The following is a 7,615-nucleotide window of genomic DNA, read 5'->3' as shown; positions in this document are numbered from 1 at the left end:
ATAATACATCCCTAGAAGTTACTCATCTTATAACTGAAAGTTTATAAAAACCTTTTTACCATCTTCACCCATTTTCCCCACGTCCACACCCTTCCCTTTAGCAATTGCCAATCTGTTCTCTGTTCCTATGAGTTTGGTAATTTTAGATGTCACATATAATGAGAGGGTGCATATATATATATAGTCGCTTAGTCTTGTCTAACTTTTTGCAACCCCATTGATTGTAGACTGGTGTAGCCCACCGGGTTCCTCTGTCTATGGGAATTCTCCAGGCAAAAATACTAGAGTGGGTTGCCACACCTTCCTCCTGGAATCCTCCCAACCCAAGGATCAAACCCTGGACTGCAGGCAGATTCCTTACCAGTTGAGCTACTAGGGAAGCCCATAGTGTCTGTTTTCCTCCCTTCTTACTGTTCTGTCTGTCCTTTTGCAAAGTACTAGCTGACTGCCCCACCTACTTCTGTAATTCTGCGCTTCCCTCTTCCTGCCCCTCCCACCACATTCTTAGAGCAGAACCAGCCACTTGGCCCCAGCTAGAAGTGATCAGTTCCGTGGAGCCCAATTCCAGGGCTTGCCGAGGGAGGGTAGATTCTATTCTGCTAGACCTGGGTGGGGCCTTGGAGGTCTTCTGGTCCCTCCTATGTGATATGAGGAAGTGAAACCAGAGACACTGGCCCTGAACTTCTCAATACCACAGAGAGAGTCAGTGCCAGGTCCAGGAATGAACTGTCTGGATTCATTTTGAATAAATTCTCTTTTCCCCATTCTTTCTGTTATACACCAGGGTGGAAAAAGAAGCCAACTTTTCTGGAGACTCAGGACCCATTTGGCAGAGAAGCACATAGAAAAGCCAGAGAATGCAGCCTGGAGAGATGGAAGATGCCAGTCAGGTCTCACTAGTGTCTAGGAATGGAAGGTAAGAAGGCAGAGGGAATGGTTTCTAGTGCTTAGAAAGTTGCCCTGAAATGGTTCTATGTTCTCAAGAGCCTCAGAATGAAGGCTAAGGTATTCCTGTTAAAGATATACTGAGAGGACTCTTTGTCTTGGCAGAATTCTTTTTTTTTTTTCCTTCTATTTTTACCCCTTAAAATGGGAATTTCAAAGGCTCACTTGCAGGAAGGGGAGAGGCCTATGAGAAGGATAGTGAGTCACTGCAGAAAACCAAGGCCTTAGGAGGGGGAGGGAGCTGATGCTCTGAAACAGGGAAGATGAGGCCCTTTTTAGTCACAGCATGCGTTAATCTTTGCAGCTTGGCAAATGGCAGTGAACCTAGGAGGACTTTCTTTCATACTGGAATCAGGAACCTAAGCCTTAGGATATTTTCATTTAAGTAAATATTTTGCTGTAAATTTTTAAAAAGTTAAAAGGATTAAAGACTTGGAATACGTCAAATATGTAGAATCAGGCCCAGGCATTACCTTAAGGGAGGAGTGTGTTTAGTTTTGTTTTTTTTTTTTCATTTTTAAATCATTGCCTCAGAAATCAGTATGTGGTATATTTTGCTGCATGAAAATTTGAAATGGCAAATGTTTTTAGCTGTTTGAACATGAAGATACTTATCAGAAATACAAAACAGTCCAACCCTCCCTTTCCAGATCCTAATATACAGTCAAAGGCCCACAATTCATCTTTAATCAGATAAAGAGATCCCTGGTGCTTAGTAGTCTGAACTCTTCTCAGGACAATGGTATGTCTTAAATCAAAACCACATCTCAGTTCTGGATATAGGTTTACATTATGAGTGGTGACTTTTAACTTCATTCCAGCTGATTTACGATATAAGCGAGGCATAGAGTTTGGCTCATAGCAGTAATTCATGTTCTGCGATGGAGCTCCAAATTTCCAGAAATATCATGTCATCTAGGTGGCCAGTCCAGTGAAACTGAGTCACTGTCACGGGACACATGCTTGATAATTCAGCCACACCCCCTGGGCTTCAACTCCAGAGGCTGGCCAGAGAGATGTATGTGTGATTCACACCGTCTAATCCGTGACGCTCTCCTTCAGTTATGACTTCATTTCCCCCAAATAACGCTTCAGTGGTTCAAATCTGTCCCACAGTGGCAGCTGGGCAGTTCGGGGAAAGAAAGATTGTTTCTAAGTCCTCTTGCAATCACATGCCTGAGTGAACAGGACGCCTGTATTTCCATGTTCACATGAGAAATTCTCTCCTCCCTAGAGCCACAGCTCCCTGCCTTCAGATGATTTATACCATTGTAAGAAGGTAGGCTTGTCAGAGTACATCAATGCTAACAAGACCCACATCTGAGGAAGCAGCATAGGAAATCTCTCCAAGCTCTCCAAACCCTGCCGTTTGCGTGAAAACAGACTAGATGTGTGCACTCTTCCAAGTGCCTCATAAAGGGCCACAGAGGAGGGCACGAGCATGAAGAAAACCACTGCCTCAATCACCTCCTCCTCCTCTTCATGCCTGTGAGGAGCCTCAGCCGCCAGGCTCACAGCCCTCCTGATGAGGAACTAGCAGAAAGTGGGCCCACTGGCCTCTCCATTAACTTGAATAAAATGTCCCATCCACACATAAGAACTCCTTTGCCCACGTTTAGACCAATATCTCAAATTTCTGACAGGCATGTAGTTAGCCCCTGACTAATTCATATGCACAAACTAATTGGGTAAATGTTGAGATTTGCTAAAAACCTGAGACCTGATACACCCCAGTGGAGGAGAGGGTCAAGAAAGCTAATACTTCTCTCTTGTTCTTAACAGAAGAAGAAGCCAAGCATTCCTGCAAGGTGGATACAGCAGAGCACCCAGGATATGGGACAGGGTGGGACAGAAATGACAACTAAGTCCATCTCACAGGCCTAATCCAAAGAGTTTCTAGTGGTCGCCTCTAGCACCTTGCTAAAAAGCATTCTGGGTGGCGTCCAGGCTCACCAGGAAAGAAGTCATGATTGTTAAGCCAAGTCTGCTTTGGACATGGGGTAGAGAGGTTGCAGAGTTTGCCATCCTGGGTAAGTACCTACACAATAGCTAAGAATTCTGTTGATCAGTTCATCTAGCAGGTAAGCTAGATCAAATTTAATTTTGCCTCCAATCTCTACAGGTTTTCTCAGTATCCAATACCGACTGGAAGAAGCTCCTGCCAGCCATGTAAGAAGGAGAATGTCAGGCTCTAATCAGGGAGAGCCTTGGAGAGCTGAGGAGATTCCCCAATTTCTTCCTGCTCATCATTTTCAGTGCCTGACATCCATTTTCACAGAGGAATTAGCAGTAAGTTCTCTAAAAGGGGAGCTGATTGCTGATTTGCTTGTTTTGAGGGATGAGGTAGAAGAGAAGAGTTGGGGAGACTTTGCTTTTCCCAAGAGCTGGTCACAGGAGAAGAAAGTGCTCTTTGTTGGTTGTAGCAGCTCTGGACTGGAAAGAAAAGCAGGTCAAACACCTGGGCCTGTATACTGGGCACTGTGCCATCCTCCTGGGAGGATAGGTGTGGGGGGGGCACAGGCAGGTGACATAGACACTGAACAAGTAGGAGTCGCGTTTAAAATGACACATGTCATCAGTGTAGCGCCTGCCTTCTAGCACTGATGGAGGGAGCTACGGTTTGGCTGCTGTGCAGCAGTGCACTGGGTAGATAAGGTGTGACCAGGGAAGCTGGAAGGAGACTCGAGGAGCTGTGGGGACTGAAGACATGTTTATTCTCTCTGGGCAGCAGCAGCAAGGAGTCTTCAAAGACTACTGATATACTAAGACAGACAAAAGTGGCCCATCGCCAAGTGGGCATGCAGGCCAAGTGCTACCAAGGTCAGCAATATCATTGTTTACAAAACATAAGAGATCAAGCCCTGAGCCTTTGGAGTGGGAGCACTGACTCAAAGGCCCTAGACTACCAGAGAACTAACCCTAGGAAGTATCAAATAGTGAGAACTCACACAAAGTAAACCACCTGAATATAATAATCAGCATCACCCAACTACCAGTAGCACCCTGTGCAGGATGCCTCATCTAAAGAACAAACAAAACAAAAATACAATCCAAATCATCAGCAGACAGGATTACCACCTCACTCAGCCTTGCCCATCTGAAGAAAAACAAACAAACAAAAACTCAGCACAAATCTCACCCTATATGAAGCTTACACAAACCACTGGACCAATCTTAGGAGGGGAGAAACCAAAAGGAAGAAATAATTCAACCTTGAAGCCTGGGAAAAGGAGACCTCAAACACAATAAGTTAAAAAAAAAATAATGAAAAGGCAGAGAAATACTACACCAATGAAGGAACAAACTAGAAACACGAAAAAAGAAATAAGTAAACTATCTGAAAAAGAATTCAGAATAATGATAGTAAAGATGATCAAAAACCTTGAAAACAAAATGGGGAAAATGCAAGAATCAATTAACAAAGACCTAGAAGAATTAAAGAATAACCATACAGAGACAAACAACAATTACTGAAATTAAAAATTCTTTAGAAGGAATCAATAACAGAACATCTGAAGCAGAAGAGCAAATCAGTGAGCTGGAAGATAAAATGGTGGAAATAACTTCTGAAGAGCAGAATAAAGTAAAAATAATGAAAAGAGCTGAAGATAGTCTCAGAGACTTCTGGGACAATATCAAATGCACCAACATTCAAATTATAGGGGTCTCAGAAGAAGAAGAGAAAAAGAAAGGGTATGAGAAAATTTTTGAAAAGACTATAGTTAAAAATTTCCCCAACATGGAAAAGGAAATAGGCAACTCCAAGAGGCACAAAGAGTCCCACATGGAATAAACCTAAAGAGAAACATGCTGCAACACATATTAATCAAGCAAACAAAGACTAAACACAAAGAAAGAATATTAAAAGCAGCAAGGGAGAAGCAACAAGTAACATCAAAGGGAAACCCCATACTCTTAACAGCTGATCTTTCAGCAGAAACTCTGAAGGCCAGAAGGGAATGGCAAGATACATTTAAAGTACTAAAATGGAAAAAAAAATCTACAACCAAGATTATTGTACCCAGCAAGGATCTTTTTCAAAATTGATGGAGAAATAAAAAGCTTTTCAGACAAGCAAAAGTTAAGAGAATTCAGTACCACCAAAGCAGCTTTACAACAAATGTTAAAGGGACTTATATAGTCAAGAAATACAAGAGAAGAAAACAGATCTACAAAATCAACCCCAAACAATTAAGAAAATGGCAATAGGAACATATATATCAAAAATTACTTTAAATGTAAATGGATTAAATGCTCCAAGCAAAAGACACAAGACCCATATATGTGCTGTCTACAAGAAACCCACTTCAGACCTAAAGACACATAGAGACTGAAAGTGAGAGGATGGAAAAATATATTCCATGCAAATGGAAAGCAAAAGAAAGCTGGAGTAGCAATGTTCATATCAGACAAAATAGACCTTAAAATAAGGAAGATTACAAGAGATAAGGAAGGACACTACATCATGATCAAGGGATCAATCCAAGAGGAAGATATAACAATTGTAAATATCTATGCACCCAATGTAGGAGCACCTCAATACATATGACAAACACTAACAGACAAAAGGAGAAATTGACAGTAACACAATAATAGTAGGAGACTTTAACACCCCACTCACACCAATGGACCAATCATCAAAACTGAAAATTAAGAAGGAAACACAAATCTTACATGATACATTAGATGAGATGGATCTCATTGATATCTTCAGGACATTGCATCCAAAAGCAGAAGAATACACCTTCTTCTCAAGTGCACATGGAACATTCTCCAGGATAGATCACATCTTGGGTCACAAGTCAAACCTCAGTAAATGTAAGAAAATTGAAATCATATCAAGCATCTTCTCTGACCACAATGCTATGAGACTAGATGTCAATTACAGGAAAAAAACTATAAGAAACACAAACACATGGGGACTAAACAACAAGTTTCTAAATAACCAACAGGTTACTGAAAAAATCAAAACTGAAATCAAAAACTTTCTAGAAACAAATGACAATGAAAACATGACAACTCAAAACCTATGGGATGTAGCAAAAGCAGTTCTAAGAGGAATGTTTATAGCAATACAGTCCTACCTCAAGAAACAAGAAAAATATCGACTAGATAACCTAACTTTATACCTAAAACAACTGGAAATAGAAGAACAAAAAAACCCCAAAATTAGCAGAAGGAAAGAAATCACAGATCCAAGCAGAAAGAAATGAAAAAGAAATGAAAGAAACAATAGTAAAGATGAATAAAACTAAAAGCTGGTTCTTTGAGAAGATAAACAAAATGGACAAACCTTTAGCCAGATTCATCAAGAAAAAAAGAGAGAAGAATCAAATCAACAAAATTAGAAATGAAAAAGGAGAGGTTACAACAGACAATGCAGAAATACAAAGGATTATAAGAGACTATTATGAACAACTATATGGCAATAAAATAGATAATCTGGAAGAAATGGAAAGATTCCTAGAAAAGTTCAATCTTCTAAGACTGAACCAGGAAGAAATAGAAATTATGCACAACCCAATTACAAGCACTGAAATTGAACCTGTGATCAAAAATCTTCCCCAAAACAAAAGCCCAGGACCAGATAGCTTCACAGGAGAATTTTATTTAAACATATTTAGATAAGAGCTAATGCATATTCTTTTAAAACTCTTTCAAAAAATTGCACAGGAAGGGACACTTCCAAACTCATTCTATGAGGCTACCATCACCCTGATACCAAAACCAGACAAAGACAACACAAAAAAATAAAACTGCAGGCCAATATCACTGATGAACATAGATGCAAAAATCCTCAACAAAATTTTAGCAAAAAGAATTCAGCAACATATCAAAAAGCTCATACACCATGATCAAGTTGGGTTTATTTCAGAAATTCAAGGATTCTTCAATATACACAAATCAATCAATGTGATACACCATATTAACAAATTGAAAGATAAAAGACATAAGATAATCTCAATAGATGCAGAAAAAGCCTTTGACAAAATTCAGCACCCATTTATGATTAAAACTTCAAAAAATGGGCAAAGAAGGAACCTACCTCAACATAGTAAAGGCCATATATGATGAGCCTACAGCAAATATTATTCTCAATGGTGAAAACTGAAAGCATTCCCCCTAAGATCAGGAACAAGACAAGGGTGTGTACTTTCACCACTATTATTCAACATAGTTCTGGAAGTCCTAGCTACAGCAATCAGAGAAGAAAAACAAATAAAAGGAATCCAGATCAGAAAAGAAGAAGTAAAGCTCTCACTGTTTTTAGATGACATGATACTGTACATAGAAAACCCTAAAAATAGTATCAGAAAATTACTAGAGCTAATCAGTGAATTTAGCAAAGTTTCAGGATATAAAATCAATACACAGAAATCACTTGCATTTCTATATACTAACAATGGAAAATCAGAAAGAGAAATTAAGAATCTATCCCATTCACTATTGCAAAAAGAATTAAATATCTAGGAATAAACTTACCTAAGGAGACAAAAGAACTGTACACAGAAAATTATAAGACACTGATGAAAGAAATAAAAGATGACATAAACAGATGGAGAGATAATCCATGTTCCTGGGAAGAAAGAATCAATATTGTGAAAATGACTATACTACCAAATGCAATCTACAGATTTAATGTGATCCCTATCAAATTACCAATGGCATT

The 7,615-nt window shown here is 39.5% G+C and overlaps 1 long non-coding RNA gene across 1 annotated transcript; it reads left to right on the top strand.

Annotated features, from left to right (window-relative positions):
- The first annotated feature begins 611 nt into the window (after positions 1–611).
- LOC129660011 (uncharacterized) lies at positions 612–6,655 on the top strand. Its single transcript, XR_008718304.1, has 4 exons — positions 612–916; positions 2,728–2,975; positions 3,068–3,234; positions 3,674–6,655. It is a non-coding gene; the product is annotated as an uncharacterized LOC129660011 (long non-coding RNA).
- Positions 6,656–7,615: the final 960 nt, after the last annotated feature.

The sequence above is a fragment of the Bubalus kerabau genome, chromosome 9 (assembly GCF_029407905.1).
Source record: "Bubalus kerabau isolate K-KA32 ecotype Philippines breed swamp buffalo chromosome 9, PCC_UOA_SB_1v2, whole genome shotgun sequence".
Lineage (NCBI taxonomy): Eukaryota > Metazoa > Chordata > Mammalia > Artiodactyla > Bovidae > Bubalus > Bubalus kerabau.
Note: the sequence above shows the minus strand (reverse complement) of the source record. Positions and strands in the feature narration are given on the sequence as shown.